The sequence below is a fragment of the Tachyglossus aculeatus genome, chromosome 2 (assembly GCF_015852505.1).
Source record: "Tachyglossus aculeatus isolate mTacAcu1 chromosome 2, mTacAcu1.pri, whole genome shotgun sequence".
NCBI classification, from domain to species: domain Eukaryota; kingdom Metazoa; phylum Chordata; class Mammalia; order Monotremata; family Tachyglossidae; genus Tachyglossus; species Tachyglossus aculeatus.
The window spans coordinates 169906304-169932622 of NC_052067.1; the positions used below are offsets into that span (position 1 = coordinate 169906304).

The following is a 26319-nucleotide window of genomic DNA, read 5'->3' on the forward strand; positions in this document are numbered from 1 at the left end:
AATAATAGCATTTATTAAGCGCTTACTATGTGCAAAGCACTGTTTTGAGCGCTGGGGAGGTTACAAGGTGATCAGGTTGTCCCATGTGGGGCTCACAGTCTTCATCCCCATTTTACAGATGAGGGAACTGAGGCCCAGAGAAGTGAAGTGACTTGCCCAAAGTCACGCAGCTGACAAGTGGCGGAGCCGGGATTTGAACCCATGACCTCTGACTCCAAAGCCCGGGCTCTTTCCACTGAGCCACGCTGCTTCTCTAATAATAATAAATATAATGATAGTAATAATAATTTTGGTATTTGTTAAGCGCTTGCTATGTGCCAAGCACTGTTCTAAGCGCTGGGGGAGATACAAGGTAATCAGGTTGTCCCACATGGGGCTCACCATCTTAATCCCCATTTTCCGGATGAGGTAACTGAGGCACAGAGAAGTTAAGTAATTTGCCCAAAGTCACACAGTTTAGAAGTGGCAGAGTCAGGATTAGAACCCATGACCTCTGACTTTCAAGCCCACGCTCTTTGATTCATTCATTCAATCGCATTTATTGAGCTCTTACTGCATGCAGAGCACTGTACTAAGCACTTGGGAAGTACAAGTCAGCAACATATAGAGACGGTCATTCATTTATTCATTCAATCGTATTTATTGAGCGCTTACTGTGTGCAGAGCACTGTACTAAGCGCTTTGGAAGCGCAAGCTGGCAACATATAGAGACGGTCCCTACCCAACAACGGGCTCACAGTCTCGACTGAACCACGCTGCTTCTCTGATAATAATTGAAGTATTTGTTAAGTGCCTACTACATGCCAAGTACTGTACTAAGGTCTGGGGTAGATACAGCGTGGCTCAGTGGAAAGAGCCCGGGCTTTGGAGTCAGAGGTCATGGGTTCGAATCCCGACTCCACCACATGTCTGCTGTGTGATCTTGGGCAAGTCACTTAACTTCTCTGGGCCTCAGTTCCCTCATCTGTAAAATGGGGATTAAGACTGTGAGTGCCACGTGGGACAACCTGATCACCCTGTATCCTCCCCAGCGCTTAGAACAGTGCTTTGCACATAGTAAGCGCTTAACAAATGCCTACTATTATTATTACAACAGTGCCCGGCACATAGTAAACGCTTAACAAATGCCATTATTATTATTATTATAAAAAGCTAATAGGGCCCCACACGGGGCTCACCGTTTAAGTAGGAGGGAAAACGGGGATTGAATCCCCATTTTGCAGATTTTAGCACTTCTTTGGGGCCATGGTAAGCGCTTAGCAAATCGTGGCTCAGTGGAAAGAGCGAGGGCTTGGGAGTCAGAGGTCGTGGGTTCGAATCCCGACTCCGCCACTTGTCAGCTGTGTGACCTTGGGCAAGTCACTTCACTTCTCTGTGCCTCTGTTACCTCATCTGTAAAATGGGGATTAAGACTGTGAGCCCCAAGTGGGACAACCTGATCACCTTGTAGCCCTGCCCAGTGCTTAGAACAGTGCTTTGCACATATCAATCAATTGTATTTATTGAGCGCTTACTGTGTGCAGAGCACTGTACTAAGCGCTTGGGAAGTACAAGTTGGCAGCATATGGAGACAGTCCCTACCCAACAGTGGGCTCACAGTCTAAAAAGTGGGCTCACAGTTGCTTAACAAATACTGCTATTATTATTATTATTACCACAATTAATATTAATAATAATAACAATAATAGTAGTAATAATAATAATGATAATAGTAATAATAATAATAATAGTACTTGTTAAGCGCTTATTATGTGCCAAGCACTGTTCTAAGCACTGGGGTAGATAAAAGGTCAGCAGGTTGTCCTACGTAGGGCTCACAGTCTTCATCCCATTTGACAGATGAGGGAACTGAGGCCCAGAGAAGAGAAGCGACTTGCCCAAAGTCACACCGCTGACAAGTGGCGGGGCAGGATTAGAACCCATGACCTCTGAGTCCCAAGCCCAGGCTCTTTCCACCCAGTCATGCTGCTTCTCAGTCAGTCAGTCAATTGGATTTCTTGAGCGCTCACTGCGTGCAGAGCACTGGACTAAGCACTTGGGAGAGGACGATAGGATTAAAAAATTAAAAAAAAAACAGACACAGTCCCCGAGTTTACAGTTACGGGGGAGATAGACATTCATTCATTCAATCGTATTTATTGAGCGCTTACTGTGTGCAGAGCACTGGACTAAGCGTTTGGGAAGTACAAGTTGGGGACATGAATAGAGATAAATAAATGACAGATGTGGACAGAAGTGGTGTGAGGCTGGGCAGGGAGGTGACTAAAGGGAGCAGTCATTCATTCAATCGTGCATTTATTGAGCGCTTACTGTGTGCAGAACACTGTACTAAGCGCTTGGGAAGTACAAGTTGGGGACACGAATAGAAATGAATAAATGACAGATATGGACAGAAGTGGTGTGAGGCTGGGCAGGGAGGTGACTAAAGGGAGCAGTCATTCCTTCAATCGTTCATTTATCGATCGCTTACTGTGTGCAGAACACTGTACTAAACGCTGGGCAAAGTGCAATTATTTTACTTTAAAGCCGTCCATCCCCTCGCCCCGTCCTCCCTCCCCTCCCTTCTGTCCTTCTCCCTTCCAGCCCTCACCCTCCGCTCCTCTGCTGCAGCTCACCTTCTCCCTGGGCCTGTGAGCCCCCCGTGGGCCAACCTGATCACCTTGCATCCTCCCCAGCGCTTAGAACAGTGTTTGGCACATAGTAAGCGCTTAACAAATACCATTGTTATTATTGTTATTATTATTAACTTCTCTGTGCCTCAGTTACCTCATCTGTAAAATGGGGATGAAGACTGTGAGCCCCCCGTGGGACAACCTGATCACCTTGGATCCTCCCCAGTGCTTAGAACAGTGTTTGGCACATAGTAAGCGCTTAACAAATACCATTATTATTGTTATTATTATTAACTTCTCTGTGCCTCAGTTACCTCATCTGTAAAATGGGGATGAAGACTGGGAGCCCCACGTGGGACAAACTGATCACCTTGGATCCTCCCCAGTGCTTAGAACAGTGTTTGGCACATAGTAAGCGCTTAACAAATACCATTATTATTGTTATTATTATTAACTTCTCTGTGCCTCAGTTACCTCATCTGTAAAATGGGGATGAAGACTGTGAGCCCCATGTGGGACAACCTGATCACCTTGAATCCTCCCCCACGCTTAGAACAGCGCTTGGCACATAGTAAGCGCTTAACAAATTCATTCAGTCATTCAATCGTATTTATTGAGCGCTTACTGTGTGCAGGCCACTGTACTAAGCGCTTGGGAAGTCCAAGTTGGCAACATCTAGAGACGGTCCCTACCCAACAGCGGGCTCACAGTCTAGAAGGGGGAGACAGAGAACAAAACAAAACAGGTGGACAGGTGTCAAGTCGTCAGAACAAATAGAATTAAAGCTAGATGCCCATCATTAACAAAATAAATAGAATAGTAAATATGGACAAGTAAAATAAATAGAGTAATAAATCTGTACAAACATGACTGTGAGCCCACTGTTGGGTAGGGACTGTCTCTATGTGTTACCAATTTGTACTTCCCAAGCGCTTAGTACAGTGCTCTGCACATAGTAAGCGCTCAATAAATACGATTGATTGATTGATTGATTGATCTATACAGGTGCTGTGGGGAGGGGAAGGAGGTAGGGTGGGGGGGATGGGGAGGAGGAGAGGAAAAAGGGGGGCTTAACAAATGCTATTATTATTATTATTATTATTATTATTATTGTTATTATTATTATTATTATTTCTCCTCTTCCTGCCCCTCCCGGCCCTGCAACCCTTCCCCAATTCCTGCTTCAATCAGGAGGTGGGAATTCATTCGTTCATTCAATTCCATCGTATTTATTGAGCGCTTCCTCCATGCTGCTTAGGCAAGCAGCCTGGCTCAGTGGAAAGAGCCCGGGCTTGGGAGTCAGAGGTCATGAGTTCTAATCCCGCCCCGCCGCTTGTCAGCTGGGTGACTTTGGGCAAGTCACTTCACTGAGCCTCGGTTGCCTCATCTGGAAAATGGGGAGGAAGACTGCGAGCCCACGTGGGACAACCTGATCACCTTGTGGTGATGGCATTTATTAAGCGCTTACTATGTGCAAGGCACTGTTCTAAGCGCTGGGGAGGATGCAAGGTGATCAGGTTGTCCCTCGTGGGGCTCACAGTCTTCATCCCCATTTTCCAGATGAGGGAACTGAGGCACAGAGAAGGGAAGTGACTTGCCCAAAGTCACACAGCTGACGATTGGCAGAGGCGGGATTTGAACGCATGACCTCCGACTCCAAAGCCAGGGCTCTTTCCACTGAGCCACGCTGCTTCTCTATCCTCCCCAGCGCTTAGAACAGTGTTTGGCACATAGTAAGCGCTTAACAAATACCATTATTATTATTATTATTGTTATTATTATCATTATTAACTTCTCTGAGCCTCGGTTACCTCATCTGTAAAACGGGGATGAAGACTGTGAGCCCCACGTGGGACAACCTGATGACCTTGTAACCTCCCCCGCGCTTAGAACAGCGCTTGGCACATAGTAAGCGCTTAACAAATTCATTCCATCGTATTTATTGAGCGCTTACTGTGTGCAGAGCACTGTACTAAGCGCCTGGGAAGTCCAAGTTGGCAACACCTAGAGACGGCCCCTACCCAACAACGGGCTCACAGTCTAGTAGTACTTCCCAAGCGCTTAGTACAGTGCCCTGCACACAGTAAGCGCTCAATAAAAGCGATTGACCATTATTATTATTTATTGTACTTCCCAAGCGCTTAGTCCAGTGCCCTGCACACAGTAAGCGCTCAATAAAAACGATCGACCATCATTATTATTATTATTATTCATCGTACTTCCCAAGCGCTTAGTCCAGTGCCCTGCACACAGTAAGCGCTCAATAAATACGACTGATGATGATGACTGCATGAGTGAATGAATAGTAGTAGGATTGCTGCTCGCGGAGCACTGTACTAAGCGCTTGGGAAGTCCCAATCGGCAGTACAGACGGGAGTTGGGGAAGGAGGGAGGGGAGGAGGCTGGGGTCGCTCTTGGCTTGAGCAACCCGAAACTGGAGAGGAGGAGGAGGAGGAGGAGGAGGGAGGAGGGAGGAGGCGGTGGCCACAGCAGCTGCTGGGCTCCCGGCGTCCTAAAAATAGCCCAGCAGCCCCGGGGCCGTCCAGCACGGCCCGCCCGGACTCTGCAGGCCGCCCGGGCCCCTGTGCCCCCCGCAACCCCAGCCCAGGTAGGACCCCTCCTGCTGCCCCCCGCCCCCCCCCACTTTGTCCTGGCCCGGCCGGGCCCGTACTGGCCCCCCCTGGGTGGCCCCCCCAGGGGCCCAGCCCAGGGACCGAGGGGCCGCCCAGGGGGCCAAGGCCGGGGGAGGGGACCCGGCTCTTCTCCACCTATCTCTCCCCTCCGTCTCTTCTCCAGAGATCTCCCCTCCATCTCTTCTCCAAAGATTTCTCCCCTCCGTCTCTTCTCCAGCTGTCTCCCCTTCATCTCTTCTCCAAAAGTTTCTCCCTGTCTCTTCTCCAGAGATCTCCCCTCCGTCTCTTCTCCAGAGATCTCCCCTCCATCTCTTCTCCGGAGATCTCTCCCCGTCTCTTCTCCAGAGATCTCCTCTCCATCTCTTCTCCTGCTATCTCTCCTCTGTCTCTTCTCCAGAGATCTCCCCTCCATCTCTTCTCCAAAGATTTCTCCCCTCCGTCTCTTCTCCAGCTGTCTCCCCTTCATCTCTTCTCCAAAAGTTTCTCCCTGTCTCTTCTCCAGAGATCTCCCCTCCATCTCTTCTCCAGAGATCTCCCCTCCATCTCTTCTCCAAAGATTTCTCCCCTCTGTCTCTTCTCCAGAGATCTCCCCTCCGTCTCTTCTCCAGCTGTCTCCCCTTCATCTGTTCTCCAAAAGTTTCTCCCTGTCTCTTCTCCAGAGATCTCCCCTCTGTCTCTTCTCCAGAGATCTCCCCTCCATCTCTTCTCCAGAAATCTCCCCTCCATCTCCTCTCCAGAGCTCTCCCCTCTGTCTCTTCTCCAGAGTTCTCCCCTCCATCTCTTCTCCGGAGATCTCTCCCCGTCTCTTCTCCAGAGATCTCCTCTCCATCTCTTCTCCTGCTATCTCTACTCAGTCTCTTCTCCAGAGATCTCCCCTCCATCTCTTCTCCAAAGATTTCTCCCCGTCTCTTCTCCAGCTGTCTCCCCTTCATCTCTTCTCCAAAAGTTTCTCCCTGTCTCTTCTCCAGAGATCTCCCCTCTGTCTCTTCTCCAGAGATCTCCCCTCCATCTCCTCTCCAGTGATCTCCCCTCCATCTCTTCTCCAGAGATCTCCCCTCCATCTCTTCTCCAAAGATTTCTCCCCTCCGTCTCTTCTCCAGAGATCTCCCCTCCATCTCTTCTCCGAAAGTTTCTCCCTGTCTCTTCCCCAGAGATCTCCTCTCCATCTCCTCTCCAGAGATCTCCCCTCTGTCTCTTCTCCAGAGATCTCCCCTCCATCTCTTCTCCGGAGATCTCTCCCCGTCTCTTCTCCAGAGATCTCCTCTCCATCTCTTCTCCTGCTGTCTCTCCTCCGTCTCTTCTCCAGAGATCTCCCCTCCATCTCTTCTCCAGAGATGTCCCCTCCGTCTCTTCTCCAGAGATCTCCCCTCCGTCTCTTTTCCAGCTGTCTCCCCTCCGTCTCTTCTCCAAAAGTCTCTCCCTGTCTCTTCTCCAGAGATCTCCTCTCCATCTCCTCTCCAGAGCTCTCCTCTCTGTCTCTTCTCCAGAGATCTGCCGTCCATCTCTTCTCCGGAGATCTCTCCCCGTCTCTTCTCCAGAGATCTCCTCTACATCTCTTCTCCTGCTATTTCTCCTCCGTCTCTTCTCCAGAGATCTCCCCTCCATCTCTTCTGCAAAGATTTCTCCCCGTCTCTTCTCCAGAGATCTCCCCTCCGTCTCTTCTCCAGCTGTCTCCCCTCCTTCTCTTCTCCAGAGATGTCCCCTCCATCTCTTCCCCAGAGATTTCTACCGTCTCTTCTCCAGAGATCTCCTCCCCATCTCCTCTCCAGCCATCTCCCCCCTGTCTCTTCTCCGGAGATCTCCCCTCCATCTCTTCTCCAAAGATTTCTCCCGTCTCTTCTCCAGAGATGTCCCCTCCGTCTCTTCTCCAGAGATCTCCCCTCCGTCTCTTCTCCAGAGATCTCCCCTCCATCTCTTCTCCGGCTATCTCCCCTCTGTCTCTACTCCAGAGATCTCCCCTCCATCTCTTCTCCAAAAGTTTCTCCCCTGTCTCTTCTCCAGAGATCTCCACTCCATCTCTTCTCCAGCTATCTCTCCTCCATCTCTTCTCCAGAGATTTCTCCCCATCTCTTCTCCAGAGTTCTCCCCTCCATCTCTTCTCCAAATATTTCTCCCCGTCTCTTCTCCAGAGATCTCCCCTCCAACTCTTCTCCAGAGATCTCCCCCATCTCTTCTCCAGAGATCTCCCCTCTATCTCTTCTCCAGAGATCTCCCCTCCGTCTCTTCTCCAGAGATCTCCCTTCCATCTCTTCTCCAGAGATCTCCCCTCCTTCTCCTCTCCAAATATTTCTCCACGTCTCTTCTCCGAAGATCTCTCCCCATCTCTTCTCCAGAGGTCTCCTCTCCGTCTCTTCTCCAGCGATCTCCCCCATCTCTTCCCCAGCGATCTCTGCCCATCTCTTCTCCAGAGATCTCCCCATCTCTTTTCCTGAGATTTCTCCCCATCTCTTCTCCAAACGGTCTCCCCATCTCTTCCCCAGCGATCTCCCTCATCTCTTCCCCAGAGATCTCCCCACATCTTCTCCAGTGATCTCCCCATCTCTTCCCCAGAGATCTCCCCATCTCTCTTCCCCAGAGATCTTCCCTATCTCTTCTCCAATGGTCTCCCCTTTTTTTCTCCAGAGAGATTGTCCTATCTCTTCTCCAGAGATCTCTCCCATCCTTTCTCCAGAGAGGTCCCCCATTTTTTTCTCCAGAGATCTCTCCCCATTTCTCATCCAGAGATCTCCCCCATCTCTCATCCAGAGATCTCCCCCATATCTTGTGAGTTCGTCGTGGGCAGGGATTGTCACTGTTTATTGTTGGATTGTACCTTCCCAAGCGCTTAGTACAGCGCTCTGCACACAGTTAAGGGTTTAATAAATACTATTGAATGAATGAATCTCTACTCCAATGATCTAACCCCATTTCTTCTCCAGTGATCTCTTCCATCTCTTCTCCAGAGATCTCCCCATCTTTTCCTCAGAGATCCCCCCCCCCCCATCTTTTGTGAGCTTGTTGTGGGCAGGAAATGTGACTGTTTATTATTGTTTTGTACTTTCCCAAGCACTTAGTACAGTGTTCTGCCCACAATAAGTGCTTAATTAGTATGATTGAATGAATGAATGAAGGAAGCGATCTCAGTGTGGCTTAGTGGCAAGAGCCCGGCCTTGGCAGTCCGAGGTTGTGGGTTCGAGTCCTGGCTCTGCCACTTGTCAGCTGTGTGACTTTGGGCAAGTCACTTTACTTCTCTGGGCCTCAGTGACCTCATCTGGCAAATGGGTATGAAGACTGTGAGCCCCAGGTGGGACACCTTGATCACCTCATATCTCCCCCAGCACTTAGAACAGTGCTTTTTTATGGCATTTATTAAGCGCTTACTATGTACAAAGCACTGTTCTAAGCGCTGGGAGGGTTACAAGGTGATCAGGTTGTCCCTCGGGGGGGCTCACAGTCTTAACCTCCATTTTACAGATGAGGTAACTGAGGCCCAGAGAAGTTAAGTGACTTGCCCAAGGTCACACAGCAGACATGTGGCAGAGCCGGAATTCGAACCCATGACCTCTTGGCATATAGTAAGCGCTTTACAAATACCGTTGTTATTATTATCTCTCCTCATCTCTTCTCCTGCAAACTCTCCCCAACTCTTCTCCATCATCATCAAATGTATTTATTGAGCACTTACTATGTGCAGAGCACTGTACTAAGTGCTTGGGAAGTACAAACTGGCAACATATAGAGACAGTCCCTACCCAACAGTGGGCTCACAGTCTAAAAGAAGATCTCCAGAGATCTTCTCCAGATCTCCAGAGATCTCCCCCATCGCTCAATAATAATGATGGTATTTGTTAAGCGCTTACTATGTGCCAAGCACTGTTTGAAACTCTGGGGGAGATATGCGATCAATTCAGGTTGTTCCGTGTGGGGCTTTTACAGATAAGGTAACTGAAGCACAGAGAAGTGAAGTGACTTGCCCAAGGTCACACAACAGACAAGGGGTGGAGCCAGGATTAGAACCCACGTCCTCTGACTCCCAAGCCCGCGCTCTTTCACTTAAGCCACGATCTCCCCCTCATCTCTTCCTCAGAGATCTCCCCATCCCTTCGCCAGCGATCTCCCCATCTCTTTTCCAGAGATCTCTTCCCATCTCTTCTCCAACTATCTCCCCCATCTCTTGCGAGCTCAATTGGAGCAGGGAAGGTGACAGTTTTTGTTCATTCATTCATTCAATCGTATTTATTGAGCGCTTACTGTATGCAGAGCACTGTACTAAGCGCCTGGGAAGTCCAAGTCGGCGACATATAATAATAATAATAATGTTGGTATTTGTTAAGCGCTTACTATGTGCAAAGCACTGTTCTAAGCGCTGGAGTAGATACAAGGTAATCAGGTTGTCCCACAGGGGGCTCACAGTCTTCATCCCCATTTTACAGATGAGGGGAACTGAGGCCCAGAGAAGTGAAGCGACTTGCCCAAAGTCACACAGCTGACAAGAGGAGGAGCCGGGATTTGAACCCACGGCCTCCGACTCCAAAGCCCAGGCTCTTTCCACTGAGCCACAATAGAGACGGTCCCTACCCAACAACGGGCTCACAGTCTAGAAGGGGGAGACAGACAACAATATTTTACTCTCCCAAGCGCTTAGTACAGAGCTCTGCACACAGTAAGTGCTCAATAAATACGATTGAATGAATAAATCCCTTCTCCCGCGACCTTCTCATCTCTTCTCCAGAGATCTCTTCCCCATCTCTTCTTCAGCGATCCCCCCTGCCCCCATAGCTTGTGAGCTCGTTGTGGGCAGGGATTGTCACTGTTTATTTCTGGATTGTACCTTCCCAAGCGCTTAGTACAGTGCTCTGCACACAGTAAGCGCTTACTTAGTGGCAAGAGTACAGGCTTTTCATTCATTCATTCATTCGTATTTATTGAGCGCTTACTGTGTGCAGAGCACTGTACTAAGCGTTTGGGAAGGCTTGGGAGTCAGAGGACATTGGTTCTAATCCCAGCCACCCCAACTTGTTCTACCACATCCAGGAACCTTCAGCTGTGTGACTTTGGGCAAACCACTCAACTTCTCTGTGCCTCAGTAGCCTCATCTGTAAAATGGGGATGATGACCGTGAGCCCCACGTGGGACAGCCTGATTACCTTGTATCTACCCCAGCGCTAAAAACGGTGCTAGACACATAGTAAGCGCTTAACAAATACCAGAATAATAATTAATAAATGCAATTGAAAGAATGAATCTCTTCAGCAATCTGCCCCATCTCTTCCCCAACAATCTAACTCCATCTCTTCTTCAGCGATCTCCCCATCTCTTCTCCAGAGATCTCCCCATCTCTTCTCCAGAGATCTCCCTGATCACCTTGTAACCTCCCCAGCGCTTAGAACAGTGCTTTGCACATAGTAAGCACTTAATAAATGCCATTATTATTATTATTATTATTATATTTATTATTATTATTATTATTATCTCCCCATCTCTTCTCCAGAGATCTCCCCCATCTCTTCTCCAATAAAAGAAGCAGCGTGGCCCTAATTCAGGTAACCCCACAGCGCTAAAAAAAGTAGCTTTGGGGTACCCACCCCCTGCTCCCATCCCCGGAGCTGCTTCGAGATTCAAACCATAACCCCCTCCTGTTCTTTCCCTTTCTTTTTTTTCCCATTTCAATCGTATTTATTGAGCGTTTACTGTTTGCAGAGCCCTGGACTAAACACTTGGGAAAATCCAATAGAACAGCTCCTACTTCCCTCTCCACTTTCCACTTTATTTATTTCCTTATTTATTTATAATAATGTCCATCTCAGGAGCAGCGTGGCTCAGTGGAAAGAGCCCGGGCTTTGGAGTCAGAGGTCATGGGTTCAGATCCCGGCTCCGCCAATTGTCAGCTGTGTGGCTTTGGGCAAGTCACTTCACTTCTCTGGGCCTCAGTGACCTCATCTGGAAAATGGGGATGAAGACTGTGAGCCCCCCATGGTGGAACTACCTGATCACCTTGTAACCTCCCCAGCACTTAGAACAGTGCTTTGCACGAAGTAAGTGCTTAATAAATGCCATTATTATTATTATTATTACTATCTCCCCCACTTTGTCCAACCCGATTTGCTTGCATCTATCCCAGCGCTTAGTACAGTGCCCAACACATGGTACGAGCTTAACAAATGCTGTAATTATTATTATAATTAGACTCTAAGCTTGTTGCAGGCAGGGAGTGTGTCGGTTTATTGTTACATTGTACTCCCCCAGGCCTAGTAGCTAGAGCCCAGGCTTGAGAGTCAGAAGGCCATGGGTTCTAATCTCGGCTCTGCCACTTATCTGCTGAGTGACCTTGGGCGAGTCATTTCACTTCTCTGGGCCTCAGTTCCCCATCTGGAGAACAGGGATTGAGAGACTGTGAGCGCCTCACATAATAATAATAATGTTGGTATTTGTTAAGCGCTTACTATGTGCCAAGCACTGTTCTAAGTGCTATGGGGGATACAAGGTCATCAAGGTTGTCCCACGTGGGGCTCCCAGTCTTCATCCCCATTTTACAGATGAGGGAACCGAGGCCCAGAGAAGTGAAGTGACTTGCCCAAAGTCACACAGCTGACAAGTGACAGCTGTTGGGTAGGGACTGTCTTGTTGGGTAGGGGCTGTCTCTATATGTTGCCAATTTGTACTTCCCAAGCGCTTAGTACAGTGCTCTGCACATAGTAAGCGCTCAATAAATACGATTGATGAAGTGATGGAGCCAGGATTAAAACCCATGACCTCCGACTCCCAAACCCAGGCTCTTTCCACTCAGCCACACTGACAGGGACTGTGTCCAACCCAACTGGCTTGTATCCACCCCAGCGCTTAGTACAGTGCCTGGCACATAGGAAGCGCTTTACCCGTACAACGGTTATTATTATCATTCTCCCCCTTTTAGACTGTGAGCCCACTGTTGGATAGGGACTGTCTCTATATGTTGCCAATTTGTACTTCCCAAGCGCTTAGTACAGTGCTCTGCCCATAGTAAGCGCTCAATAAATACGATTGATGATGATGATGATCATTATTATTAGTTCAGTGCTTTGCACCCAATAAGAGCTCAATAAATAGGATTGACTTGAATCGAAGCTTCCCTCTCCTGCTTCCATCTCCAGCTTCCCATTCCCGCTTCCCTCTCCATCTTCCTGCTCCTGCTTCCCACGCCTCTCCCGGCTTCTACGCACTTTCAAGAGCCTAAAGCCAACAATTCCAGCCCTGGGCCAGACGGGAATGCTCAAAGCCGGGGCAGGAAGGAGCGCCGGGGGAATGTAAACTCCTCCTTCTCGGGATGATCCAGAGCCTGCGAGTACCAGGGAGACAAAAAGGAATTTCTTCTTTCAGACGGCTTGACGGAATGAAAATCCAGAGTTTCCATCTCCCTCTGATCCCACGCGCGTTAGTTCTTCCGCACTTATTTCGCGCCAAGCGATGTGCTGGGGTTGATACAGTTTAATGGTTCTCACGCTCTAATGACGGGGAGAAGTAGTAACGAGTCACGATTTTGTATATATGTATATATGGTTGTACATATTTATTACTCTATTTATTTATTTATTTTACTTGTACATTTCTATCCTATTTATCTTATTTTGTTGGTATGTTTGGTTCTGTTCTCTGTCTCCCCCTTTTAGACTGTGAGCCCACTGTTGGGTAGGGACCGTCTCTATGTGTTGCCAATTTGTACTTCCCAAGCGCTTAGTACAGTGCTCTGCACATAGTAAGCGCTCAATAAATACGATTGATTGATTGATTGATTGATTTTACCAAAGAGGAAATTGAGGTACAGAGAAGTTGAGTGATTGTGGTGTCTGTTAAGTGCTGAATATGTGTCAGGCCCTGTACTGAGCGCTGGGGTGGATACAAGTAACTCAGTTTGGACACAGTCCCTGTCCCACGTGGGACTCACAGTCTTAATTCCCATTTTAGAGAATAATAATAATAATGATGGCATTTATTAAGCGCTTACTATGTGCAAAGCACTGTTCTAAGCGCTGGGGAGGGCACAAGGTGATCAGGTTGTCCCACTGGGGGCTCACAGTCTTCATCCCCATTTTACAGTTGAGGTAACTGAGGCACAGAGAAGTTAAGTGACTTGCCCAAAGTCACACAGCTGACAGTTGGCGGAGCCGGGATTTGAACCCGTGGCCACTGACTCCAAAGCCCGGGCTCTTTCCACTGAGCCACGCTGCGTGGCTCGGTAGAAAGAGCCCGGGCTTGGGAGTCAGAGGTCACGAGTTCTAATCCCGGCTCCGCCACTTAATCAATCAATCAATTGCATTTATTGAGCGCTTACTGTGTGCAGAGCACTGTCCTAAGCGCTTGGGAAGTACAAGTCGGCAACACATAGAGACAGTCCCTACCCAACAGCGGGCTCACTTGTCAGCTGTGTGACTTTCGACAAGTCACTTCACTTCTCTGGGCCTCAGTTCCCTCATCTGTAAAATGGGGATGAAGACTCTGAGCCCCATGTGGGACAACCTGATTACCTTGTATCTACCCCAGTGCTTAGAACAGGGCTCTGCACACAGTCAGGGCTTAATAAATATGATTGAGTGATTGAATGAATGTAATATGACAATAAACAAATATATTTAGACTGTGAGCCCACTGTTGGGTAGGGACCGTCTCTATATGTTGCCAACTTGGACTTCCCAAGTGCTTAGTACAATGCTCTGCACACAGTAAGCGCTCAATAAATACGTTTGAATATTCCCTGCCCACAAGGAACTTATAATAATAATAATGGTGATCATCATCATCATCAATCGTATTTATTGAGCGCTTACTATGTGCAGAGCACTGTACTAAGTGCTTGGGAAGTACAAATTGGCAACATATGGAGACAGTCCCTACCCAACAGTGGGCTCACAGTCTAGAAGACTGGCGATGATGGTGATGATGATAATGGTGATGATGATGATGGTATTCGTTAAGCACTTACTATGTGCCAAGCACTGTTCTAAGCGCCGGGGGAAATACAAGGTAATCAGGTTGTCCCACATAGGGCCCACAGTCTTAATCCCCATTTTACAGGTGAGGTAACTGAGGCCCAGAGAAGTCGAGTGGCTTGCCCGTGGTCACGCAGCTAACAAGTGGCGGAGCCGGGATTAGAACCCACGACCTCTGACTCCCAAGCCCGGGCTCTGTCCACTGAGCCACGCTGCTTATAGATCCAAGTGTATAGATGACATAGAAGAAAGAGTGTAGAGGTGAAATGAGGACTTAGTCAGGGAAGGCCTCTTGGAGGAGGTCATTTCATTCATTCATTTATTCATTCAATCGTATTTATTGAGCACTTACTGTGAGCAGAGCACTGTACTAAGCGCTTGGAAAGTCCAGTTCAGCAACAGATAGCGACAATCCCTACCCAATGACGGGCTCACAGTCTAGAAGGGGAGGAGGCAGACAACAAAACAAGTAGACAGGTGTCAATAGCATCAAAATAGATAAATAGAATTGTAGATGTATGCACATCATTAATGAAATAAATGCAGTAATAAATATGTACAAATATACACAAGTGCTGGGGGGCAGGGAAGGGGTAGAGCAGAGGGAAAGCGGGGCTCAGTGTGGGAAGACCTCCTGGAGGAGGTGAGCTCTCAGTAGGGCTTTGAAGGGGGGGAAATGCTAGTCAGGTTGGCCACAGTCCCTGTCCCGCATGGGGCTCACTGTCTAATTATAATAATAATAATAATAATGATGGCATTTATTAAGCGCTTACTATATGCAAAGCACTGTACTAAGCGCTGGGGAGGTTACAAGGTGATCAGGTTGTCACATGGGGGGCGGGGGTCTCAGTCTTAATCCCTACTTTACAGATGAGGTAACTGAGGCCCAGAGAAGTGAAGTGACTCTCCCAGAGTCACACAGCTGACAATTGGTGGAGCTGGAATTTGAACCCATGACCCATCACTCTTTCCACTGCGCCATGTTGCTTCTCTGATTAGGAGGTAGAACACGAAAAGGTACAGAGAAGCAAAGTAAATAATAATGATGATGGCATTTATTAAGCACTTACTATGTGCAAAGCACTGTTCTAAGCACTGGGGGGGATACAAGGTAATCAGGTTGTCCCATGTGAGGCTCACAGTCTTAATCCCCATTTTACGGATGAGATAACTGAGGCTCAGAAAAGTGAAGTGACTTGCCCAAGGTCACACAGCAGACATGTGGCAGAGCCGGGATTCGAACCCATGACCTCAGACTCCCAAGCCTGGGCTCTTTCCACTGAGCCATGCTGCTTCTCTAAAGTAAAGTAAAGGCCCAAGGAAACAGCAGGGCCTAATGGATAGAGCTCACTTTCTTGCATCTGTCCCAGCAATTAATAATAATAATAATAATAATAATAATAATGGTATTTGTGAAGCGCTTACTATGTGCCAACCACTGTTCTAAGCACTGGGGTACTGGTTCAGTGGAAAGAGCCTGGTCTTGGGGGTCAGAGGTCAGGGGTTCAAATCCCGGCTCCGCCGCTTGTCAGCTGTATGACTTTGGGCAAGTCACTTCACTTAAGCGCCAAGTACAGTGTTTAGTACAGTGCTCTGCACACAGTAAGCGCTCAATAAATACGACTGAATGAATGAACTTCACTTCTCTGGGCCACAGTTCCCTCATCTGGAAAATGGGGATGAAGACTGGGAGCCCCATGTGGGGCAACCTGATCATCTTGTATCCTCCCCAGTGCTTAGAACAGTGCTTGGCACATAGTAAGTGCTTAACAAATGCCATCGTTATGTTGTCTGTCTCCCCCTTCTAGACTGTGAGCCCGTTGTTGGGTAGGGACCGTTTCTATATGCTGCCAACTTGTACTTCCCAAGTGCTTAGTACAGTGCTCTGCACACAGTAAGCACTCAATAAATACGATTGAATGAATGAATGAATGAATTATTATTAGAAAGCACCGCACAAGACGATTATTATCATTATAATGATGATGATGATAATGATGAAGGCGGGGAGTGCTGACACGAAGGGATGACTTAGGCAAGTGGATGGTGGCCAGATTGACGAGCGTAAGGTAGAATAATGATAATAGAGAAGTAAATAGTAATAGTAAAATTGCAAAAATAATAGTAATACTACTACTGCTAATAGTAATAGCAATAATAGTAAAATGGGGATTGAGACTGTGAGCCCCCCGTGGGACAACCTGATCACCTTGTATCCCCAGTGCTTAGAACAGTGTTTTGCACATAGTAAGCGCTTAACAAATGCCATTATTATCATTATTAGTAATTATTATTACTAATTATTATTAGTATTAGATTATTATTATTACTAGTGCTAGATTATTATTATTACTAATAATAATCATTAGGGTATTTGTTAAGTGCTTCCCCCTCCCCTATTCCCCCCGCCCTACCTCCTTCCCCTCCCCACAGCCCCTGTATAGATGTTTGTACAGATTTATTACTCTATTTATTTTACTTGTCCATATTTACTATTCTATTTATTTTGTTAATGATGGGCATCGAGCTTTACTTCTATTTACTCTGATGACTTGACACCTGTCCACATGTTTTGTTTTGTTGTCTGTCTCCCCCCTCTAGACTGTGAGCCCGTTGTTGGGTAGGGACCGTCTCTATATGTTGCCAACTTGTACTTCCCAAGCGCTTAGTACAGTGCTCTGCACACGGTAAGTGCTCAATACATATGATTGAATGAATGAATGCATGCTTACTCTGTGCCAGGCACTGTACTAAGCGCTGGAGTGGATATAAGCAGATCGTGTTGGACACAGTCCTTGTCCCACGTGAGGCTCACCGTCTCCATCCCCATTTTACAGAGGAGGTAACTGAGGCACAGAAGGATTGTGAGCCCACTGTTGGGTAGGGCCCGTCTCTATATGTTGCCAACTTGTACTTCCCAAGTGCTTAGTACAGTGCTCTGCATACAGTAAGCGCTCATTAAATACAATTAAATGAATGATTGAATGAAGCGACTGGCCCAAGGTCACCCAGTAGACAAGGGGCGGAGCCGGGATTAGAACCCATGACCTTCTCTCGCCCAGGCCTATGCTCTATCTGCACGTTCCCAAGCGCTTAGTCCAGTGCTCTGCACACAGTAAGCGCTCAATAAATACGATTGAATGAATGAATGAATGAATAATAGGTTAAGTTTTTGAAGTGGCGTGGCAGCAGTTTGGGTGGAGAGGAAGGCGCAGATCCTCTAGACGTTTGTGAAGCTAGAACTGACAGGATTCGTTCACAGACTGGGATATGATAATAATAATAATAATAATAATAATAATAATGGCATTTATTAAGCGCTTACTATGTGCAAAGCACTGTTCTAAGCACTGGGGAGGTTGCAAGGTGATCAGGTTGTCCCACGTGGATATGTGGGTTGAATGAAAGGGATGAGTCCAGGATAAGGCCAAGGTGATGGATTTGTAAGGCAGTGGGGATAATAATAATAATAATAATAATAATAATGATAATAATAATAATAATGTTGTTATTTGTTAAGCGCTTACTATGTGCAAAGCACTGTTCTAAGCGCTGGGGGGAATACAAGGAGATGAGGTTGTCCCATGTGGGGTTTACAGTCTTAATCCCCATTTTACAGATGAGGGAACTGAGGCACAGAGAAGTGAAGTGACTTGCCCAAGGTCACACAGCAGACATGTAGGGGAGGGGGGATTCGAACCCATAGCCTCTGACTCCCAAGCCCGCGCTCTTTCCACGGAGCCACGTTGCCATCTACGGTGATGGGAAAAAAGTCAGGTGGAGGGAAAAGGTTTGGGTGGGAAAATGATGCTTTCTAGTTTTGGCAGCAGCGGCCCGGGAGAGAGTCGAGGGGGGAGCCTCAAGTTTACCGCGTGGAAGGCGGGGATGGGCAACTCCTTCTGGATTTTTCCCAAGAAAACTGTGGATCCACTACCAGAAGGATTAGGGAAGCAGCGGGGCTCAGTGGAAAGAGGCAGAGGTCACGGGTTCGGATCCCGACTCTGTCACATGTCTGCTGTGTGACCTTGGGCAAGGCACTTCACTTCTCTGAGCCTCAGTGACCTCATCTGTAAAATGGGGATGAAGACTGTGAGCCCCACGTGGGACAACCTGATCACCTTGTATCCCCCCCAGCGCTTAGAACAGTGCTCTGCACATAGTGCAGAGTGCCTGGCACAGTGCTCTCCCCCTCGTCCCCCTCTCCATCCCCGCCGTCTTACCTCCTTCCCTTCCCCACAGCATATGTATATATGTTTGTACATATTTATTACTCTTTATTTATTTATTTTACTTGTACATATCTCTTCAATTTTATTTTGTTAATATGTTTGGTTTTGTTCTCTGTCTCCACCTTCTAGACTGTGAGCCCGCTGTTGGGTAGGGACTGTCTCTATATGTTGCCAACTTGGACTTCCCAAGCGCTTAGTACAGTGCTCTGCACAGAGTCAGCGCTCAATAAATGCGATTGAATGAATGAATGAATGAATTTATTCTATTTATTTAATTTTGTTAATATGTTTTGTTTTGTTGTCTGTCTCCCCCTTCTAGACTGTGAGCCCGCTGTTGGGTAGGGACTGTCTCTATATGTTGCCAACTTGTACTTCCCAAGCGCTTAGTCCAGTGCTGTGCACACAGTAAGCGCTCAATAAATACGATTGATTGATAGTAAGCGCTTATCAAAATGCCATCATTAAGGATTGCAGAGGGGGAGCGGGGCCTTCCGGGAGAGATGGGTCCATTGAGTCACTATGGGTCAGAGATGTCTTGACAGGAAAAGATAAATCTGAGGTGTCGGGAGGACATCCGAGTAGAGATTTCCTGAAGGCAGCAGGAAATAAGAAACTGCAGAGAAGGAGAAGGAGCCGGGCCGGAGATGGAAATTTGAGAATCATCCGCTTAGAGGTGGCAGTTAAAGTCGTGGGAGCGAACGAGTTTTCCAAGGGAGTGGGAGGAGATGGAGAACTGAACCTTGAGGGACCCCCACAGTGAGGGGATGAGAGGGGGAGGAGGAGTCCGCCAAGGAGACTGAGAATCAATCATTTCATTCATTCATTCATTCATCAATCAATCAATCATATTTATTGAGGGCTCACTGTACTAAGCGCTTGGGAAGTCCAAGTTGGCAACATATAGAGACGGTCCCTACCCAACAGTGGGCTCACAGTCTAGAAGGGGGAGACCGAGAACAAAACCAAACATATTAACAAAATAAAATAAACAGAATAGATATGTACAAGTAAAATAAATAGAGTAATAAATAGGTACAAACATATATAAACCTGTATATATATCTGTATATATGTATATATGTCCTGTATATATATATATATCTGTATATATGTATATATGTTTGTACATATTTATTACTCTATTTATTTATTTATGTATTTATTTATTTTACTTGTACATATCTATTCTATTTATTTTATTTGGTTAGTATGTTTGGTTTTATTCTCTCTTTGTTCCCTTTTAGACTGTGAGCCCACTGTTGGGTAGGGACTGTCTCTATATGTTGCCAATTTGTACTTCCCAAGCGCTTAGTACAGTGCTCTGCACATAGTAAGCGCTCAATAAATACGATTGATGATGATGATGATGATATATACAGCCAGAGAGATGAGAGGAGAACCAGGAGGGAACAGTGTCAGTGAAACGAGGTTGGATAATGTTTCCGGGAGAAGGGGTTGGACCACGGTGTCGAAGCCAGCTGAGAGGTAGAGGAGGATTAGGATAGAGTAGACCTTCTTTTCCCTCTCCCCAAGGCATTTCGCATGTAATCTGGACACAAGGACATAGTTGCGCAAATCAATGAATCAAGCAATCAATGGTATTTATTGAGCGCTTGCTATAGGCGGAGCACTGTACTGAGTGCTTGGGAGAGTACAACAGAATGAGCAGACACATTCCCCGCCCGTAACGAGCTAACGGATCGAGGGGGAGTCAGACATTAATATGAATAAATAAGTAATTTATAATATGTGATTTAAAGATTTAAAGGGATTGAGGGTGGAGTATTCCCAAGCGCTTTGTGCACACAGTAAGCGCTCAATAAATACGATGGAATGAATGAATGAATAAATATCAAATGTCTGAAAGTCACAGATCCAAATTCATAGATGAGGCAGAAAGGAGAGGGAACAGAAAGGGCAGATTAGCAATGATAGATAATTCTACTAGGACCAACTGCCCTGCTAATAATAATAATAATCAATCAATCAATCAATCAATCGTATTTATTGAGTGCTTACTATGTGCAGAGCACTGTACTAAGCGCTTGGGAAGTACAAATTGGCAACACATAGAGACAGTCCCTACCCAACAGTGGGCTCACAGTCTAAAAGGGGGAGACAGAGAACAGAACCAAACATACCAACAAAATAAAATAAATAGGATAGAAATGTACAAGTAAAATAAATAAATAAATAAATAAACAGAGTAATAAATATGTACAACCATATATACATATATACAGGTGCTGTGGGGAAGGGAAGGAGGTAAGATGGGGGGATGGAGAGGGGGACGAGGGGGACAATAATACTAATGATGGTATTTGTTAAGCACTTTACTATGTGCCGAGCGCTGTTCTAAATGCTGGGGTGGATACAAGGTAATCAGGTTGTTCCACGTGGGGCTCCCAGTCTTAATCCCCATTTTACAGGTGGGGTAACTGAGGCACAGAGAAGTGAAGTGACGTGTCCAAAGTCACACAGCTGACAAGTGGCAGAGCAGGGATTAGAACTCGCGACCTCTGGCTCCCAAGCCCGGGCTCTTTCCACTAAGCCACGCTGCTTCTCCAACTCTGGTGTTTATTAAGCAGCGTGGGGAAGCAGCGTGGCGGAGAAGCAGCGTGGCTCAGTGGAAAGAGCCCGGGCTTGGGAGTCAGAGGTCATGGGTTCTAGTCCTGGCTCTGCCACTCGTCAGCTCGGTGACTATGGGCAAGTCACTTAACTTCTCTGGGCCTCAGTTCCCTCATTTGTAAAAATGGGGATTAAGATTGTGAGCCCCACCTGGGACAACCTGACCACCTTGTATCCCCCCCAGCTCTTAGAACAGTGCTTTGCACATAGTAAGCGCTCAACAAATACTAGCATTATTATTAAGTGCTCACTATGTGCCAAATACTGTACTAAGCACTTGATTGATACAAAATCATCAGGTCCCACAGGGGGCTCGCAGTCATTCCCAGACTGAGCCCCCCTCCTTCCTCTCCCCCTACTCCCCCTCCCCATCCCCCCGGCCTTACCTCCTTCCCCTCCCCACAGCACCTGTATATATGGATATATGTTTGTACGGATTTATTACTCTATTTATTCTATTTGGACATATTTATTCTATTTATTTTATTTTGTTAATATGTTTTGTTTTATTCTCTGTCTCTCCCTTCTATACTGTGAGCCCACTGTTGGGTAGGGACCGTCTCTAGATGTTGCCAGCTTGGACTTCCCAAGCGTTTAGCACAGTGCTCTGCACAGAGTAAGCCCTCAATAAATACGATTGAATGAATGAATGAATGAGCAACACTTCTTTGGGCCTCAGTTCCCTTCTCTGTAAAATGGGGAGACTGTGAGCCCTGAGTGGGCTCCATCTCATCTGTCTCACCGCCGACCTCTCTCCCACATCCTGCTTCTGGCCTGGAATGCCCTCCCTCCTCACATAATGATAATAATAATAATAATAATAATAATAATAATAATAACAATAACAACAATAATAATAATTAATGACATTTATATCACTTGTATCCCTCCCCAGTGCTTAGAACAGTGCCTGGCACATAGTAAGCGCATAACAAATGCCATCGTTATCATTATTATTATTATTATATTAGAGAAGCAGCGTGGCTCAGTGGCAAGAACCCGGGCTTTGGAGTCAGAGGTCATGGGTTCAAATCCCGGCCCCGCCAATTGTCAGCTGTGTGACTTTGGGCAAGTCACTTAGCTTCTCTGTGCCTCAGTTCCCTCATCTGTACAATGGGGATGAAGCCTGTGAGCCCCCCGTGGGACAACCTGATCACCTTGTATCCTCCCCAGTGCTTAGAAAAGTGCTTGGCACATAGGAAGCGCTTAACGAATGCCGTCATTATTATTTATGCCTTGGCCCCAACCCGTCAATCAAAGGCCCGAGGCCTCGGAAGAGAAATAGACGCCTTGTGATTCAGTGCTCCTCAGCTGAGTTACCAGAAGTTCTATTTATAAGGCTCCCCTTAAAGCCGTCGCTGAATTTCACATCCATTACCAGTCCGTCACGAGTCTCCGTTGAGGCCAAAGACAGCTCGCTCTTTTCTATTTGAAGGGGCCGTGGGGAAATGGAGGGATGGGAAATTATTATTATTATTATATAGCTTTAATTCTGTTTGTCCTGACAATTTGGACAACTGTCTACATGTTTTATTGTCTGTCTCCCCCTTCTAGACTGTGAGCCCGTTGTTGGGTAGGGACCGTCTCTATGTGTTGCCGACTTGTACTTCCCAAGCGCTTAGTGCAGTGCTCTGCACACAGTAAGCGCTCAATAAATACGATTGAATGAATGAATGAAAAAACAAGAAGAAGAGGAAAGATCGGGATGGCGATCGAGGGGGTAGATGTGGTTTTAGTGAAAATAAATATCTCCTCGCTCCCACCGGCGTGGCCGAGTGGAAAAACCCCGGGCCTGAGAGTCAGAAGACCTTGGTTCTCATCCCGGCTCTGCCACTGGTCTGCTGTGTGACCTTGGACAAGTCACTTCACTTCTCTGGGCCTCAGTGAGCTCATCTGTAAAATGGGGATTCAGACTGTGAACCCCATGTGGGACAACCCGATTGCCTTGTATCGACCCCAGTGTTTAGAACAGTGCTTGGCACATAGTAGGCACTTAACAAAGGCCATAATTATAATTATTATTATTCTCTGTGCCTCAGTTCCCTCATCTGCAAAATGGGGAGTCCGTCCCCCAGTCTTTTAGACTGTGAGCCCACTGTTGGGTAGGGACTGTCTCTATATGTTGTCAATTTGTACTTCCCAAGCGCTTAGTGCAGTGCTCTGCACATAGTAAGCGCTCAATAAATACGATTGATGATGACGATGATGATGATGACGGAAGCCAGGATGGAGGGAAGTCAAGGAGAAAACTGGAGGAGAGGAACATGAGACAGCGGGTGTAATAATAATAATGATGCCATTTATTAAGCGCTTACTATGTGCAAAGAACTGTTCTAAGCACTGGGGGGGGTTATAAGGTGATCAGGTTGTCCCGTGGGGGCTCACAGTTTTAATCCCCATTTTACAGATGAGGGAACTGAGGCACAGAGAAGTTGCCCAAAGTCACACAGCTGACAATTGGTGGAGCTGGGATTTGAACCCATGACCTCTGAGTCCAAAGCCCGGGCTCTTTCCACCGAGGCACGCTGCTTCTCTAGACGACTCTCTCATGGAGTTTGGAGAGAAAATTTTGGAGGGAGATGGGGGCCGTAACTGGAAGTCGTCGTGGGGTCAAGGGAGGGCTTTTTTAGGATGGGGGGGCCTCGGCATGTTTGAAAGCAGTGGGGAAGAAGCATTTGGAGAGCAAATGGTTGAAGATAGCCATCAGGGAGGGAAGAAGGGAAGGGGGGGGCAATAATTTTGATAAGGCGCGAAGGAATGGGGTCCGATGCGCAGGGGAGGGGGTGGCTTTTGAGAGGAGGCAGAAGGAGGCCTACCTCTTGGTCGAGAGTACCTCCTCCAGGAGGCCTTCCCAGACTGAGCCCCTTCCTTCCTCTCCCCCTCGTCCCCCTCTCCATCCCCCCATCTTACCTCCTTCCCTTCCCCACAGCACCTGTATATATGTATATATGTTTGCACATGTTTTTTTTTAAACTCTATTTATTTATTTATTTTATTTGTACATATCTATTCTATTTATTTTGTTTTGTTAGTATGTTTGGTTTTGTTCTCTGTCTCCCCCTTTTAGACTGTGAGCCCACTGTTGGGTAGGGACTGTCTCTATATGTTGCCAATTTGTACTTCCCAAGCGCTTAGTACAGTGCTCTGCACATAGTTAGCGCTCAATAAATACGATTGATGATGATGATGATGCGTAACAGTCGTGGTATTTGCAATATGCCAAGCACTGTTGTAAGCACTGTAATAGACACAGGACAAACACATCAGACACAGGCCCTGTCCTACATGGGGCTTTAAAGCACTCGATATCCTCGCCCCCTCCTACCTCACTTAAGTCACTTCACTTCTCTGGGCCTCTGATCCCTCCGGAGAAAAATGGGGATTAAGAGTGTGAGCCCCATGTGGGACAGGGACTCTGTCCAATGTGATTAACTTGTATCTACCCCAGTGCTTAGAACGGTGCTCGGCACATAGTAAGCGCGTAACGAAGTACCATCGTTATTATTAGGAGATCTCTAAAGATGCTGCAGGGAAGGATGGGAGAGTTGAAGAGGGGGTCGGAAGGGGGAGGGACTGAGGAGGGGTAGGGGAGATTTTAGGGAGCCCACACCTGATAGTGTCAATTTTCTTAGTAAAATAGGTGGGCAGCTTATTGGGGGCAAGGGATAATAATAATAATAACAATAATAATAATAATAATAATAATAATGACATTTATTAAGTGCTTACTATGTGCAAGGCACTGTTCTAAGCACTGAGGAGACTGGGGGACAGTGGGCCTGAGGAGGGAGTTAAGTGTCTGGAACAAATGTCAAGAGTGATGGGCATGGGTGGCAATAAAGGGTAGAAAAATAGTTTTGCCAGGCAGAGGAGAGGGCAGAAGATATTATTATTATTATTAATAATAATAATAATAATATTTGTTAAGTGCTTACTATGTGCCAAGCACTGTTCTAAACCCTGGTGTAGACACAAGGTAATCGGGTTGTCCCACGTGGGGCTCACAGTCTTAATCCCAATTTTACAGATGAGCTAACAGGCACAGAGAATAATAATGATGGTATTTGTTAGGTGCTTACTATGTGCCAAGCACTGTTCTAAGCCCTAGTGTAGACACAAGGTAATCAGGTTGTCCCACGTGGGGCTCACAGTCTTAATCCCCATTTTACAGATGAGCTAGCAGGCACAGAGAATAATAATGATGGCATTTGTTAAGCGCTTACTACGTGCCAAGCACTGTTCTAAGCCCTAGTGTAGACACAAGGTAATCGGGTTGTCCCATGTGAGGCTCACAGTCTTAATCCCCATTTTACAGATGAGCTAACAGGCACAGAGAATAATAATGATGGCATTTGTTAAGCGCTTACTATGTGCCAAGCACTGTTCTAAACCCTGGTGTAGACACAAGGTAATCGGGTTGTCCCACGTGGGGCTCACAGTCTTAATCCCCATTTTACAGATGAGCTAACAGGCACAGAGAATAATAATGACAGTATTTGTTAGGCATTTACTACGTGCCAAGCACTGTTCTAAGCCCTAGTGTAGACACAAGGTAATCGGGTTGTCCCACATAGGGCTCACAGTTTTAATCCCCATTTTACAGATGAGCTAACAGGCACAGAGAATAATAATGATGGTATTTGTTAGGTGCTTACTATGCACCAAGCACTGTTCTAAACCCTGGTGTAGACACAAGATAATTGGGTTGTCCCACGTGGGGCTCACAGTCTTAATCCCCATTTTACAGATGAGCTAATAGGCACAGAGAATAATAATGATGGTATTTGTTAGGCGCTTACTATGTGCCAAGCACTGTTCTAAGCCCTGGTGTAGATACAAGGTAAGCGGGTTGTCCCACGTGGGGCTCACAGTCTTAATCCCCATTTTACAGATGAGCTAACAGGCACAGAGAATAATAATGATGGTATTTGTTAGGCGCTTACTACATGCCAAGCACTGTTCTAAGCCCTAGTGTAGACACAAGGTAATCGGGTTGTCCCACGTGGGGCTCACAGTCTTAATCCCCATTTTACAGATGAGCTAACAGGCACAGAGAATAATAATGACGGTATTTGTTAGGTGCTTACTACGTGCCAAGCACTGTTCTAAACCCTAGTTTAGACACAAGGTAATCAGGTTGTCCCACGTGGGGCTCACAGTCTTAATCCCCATTTTACAGATGAGCTAACAGGCACAGAGAATTATAATGATGGTATTTGTTAGGTGCTTACTATGCGCCAAGCACTGTTCTAAGCGCGGGGTAATAATAATGTTG

At 46.8% G+C, this 26319-nt stretch overlaps 1 protein-coding gene across 1 annotated transcript in view; it reads left to right on the forward strand.

The window, feature by feature from the left end:
* Nucleotides 1-5170: 5170 nt before the first annotated feature.
* The window catches only part of ABCC9 (ATP binding cassette subfamily C member 9), a 351651-nt gene continuing 330502 nt past the window's right edge, over nucleotides 5171-26319 (forward strand). The window contains exon 1 of the mRNA XM_038765661.1: nucleotides 5171-5220. The gene's annotated coding sequence lies outside the window, so the exon portion shown is untranslated. The remainder of the gene's footprint in view (nucleotides 5221-26319) is intronic.